This window comes from Nycticebus coucang, chromosome X (genome assembly GCF_027406575.1).
Source record: "Nycticebus coucang isolate mNycCou1 chromosome X, mNycCou1.pri, whole genome shotgun sequence".
NCBI lineage: Eukaryota > Metazoa > Chordata > Mammalia > Primates > Lorisidae > Nycticebus > Nycticebus coucang.
In genome coordinates this window covers 126,700,415-126,701,401 of record NC_069804.1, presented here as the reverse complement: position 1 = coordinate 126,701,401, position 987 = coordinate 126,700,415, and the positions used below count along the sequence as shown (strand labels likewise).

Genomic DNA, 987 nt, shown 5'->3' with positions numbered 1-987 from the left:
GACCACTATAACAGAATAAGCACAAACAAAACAAAACTTAAAAGACTAGAATAAATACCTAATTCATCAATGTATAGACAGAGACATACATCTGTAAGAAATAAGAATAACCCAGGAAAGATGGTCTCATCAAATGGAGCAAAAAAGATGCCAATGACCAATCCAAAGGACAACCAGATAAACAATCCAGTGGACGAATAATTCAAAATAGCACTTTTAGGAAAATATAGCAAGCTTCAAGAAAACACAGAGAAACAATTTAGAAATTTGTCAGAGAAATTATTTTATTATTGAAATAATAAAAAAGGAAATCTTAGAGCTGAAAAATACAATGAACAAAATTGAAAAAAATGGAATAGTGGTCATCAACAAAAGAATTGATCAAGCAAAAGAAAGAAGCAGTGGGCTTTGAGATAGGTTATTTGAAAATATAGTCAGAGGAAACTTAACTGGCAGAGGAGATACCATGATCACAAAGGTGGGTTTTCCCAGGTCAAGGCTTATCCATTGTACTCCAGGTGTGCTGACCCCTGCGATTTCCCCAAATGTGGGAAACTCAACTGTATAATTTGTGTTAGTGGGGACTGCATTCATGCTCTCCCTAGGGAGAAAAAAAAAAGAAAATATAGTCAGAGGATGAAAAAAGAAAAAATGAGAAGGCGTAAAGAACACTGTGGGATCTATAGGACACCATCAATAGAGCCAACATGTGTATCATTGGCATTTAAAAGGGAATATAGAATGATAAAAAGTTGAAAACTTATTCAAAGAAATAATAACAGAAAATTTTCTATATCTAGAAAAAAATACAAATACAGTAGACTCTCCATAGTTGATTACCTCCCTACATTGACCACCTTTTCTAAGTTTACCTAATTTTCATAGACCGCACATACACCACATGTATCAGTACAATAGGCCTAATTTCTTATTTTGAATACTTCCTTATGTTGACCACCTCCTTATTTGGCCAGTTTGTTACAGTCT

General features: G+C 33.8%; 1 non-coding gene across 1 annotated transcript; it reads left to right on the top strand.

Moving 5' to 3' along the window:
* Nucleotides 1–441: 441 nt before the first annotated feature.
* LOC128578916 (U1 spliceosomal RNA) lies at nucleotides 442–605 on the top strand. Its single transcript, XR_008378004.1, has one exon. It is a non-coding gene; the product is annotated as a U1 spliceosomal RNA (small nuclear RNA).
* The last annotated feature ends 382 nt before the right edge of the window (nucleotides 606–987 follow it).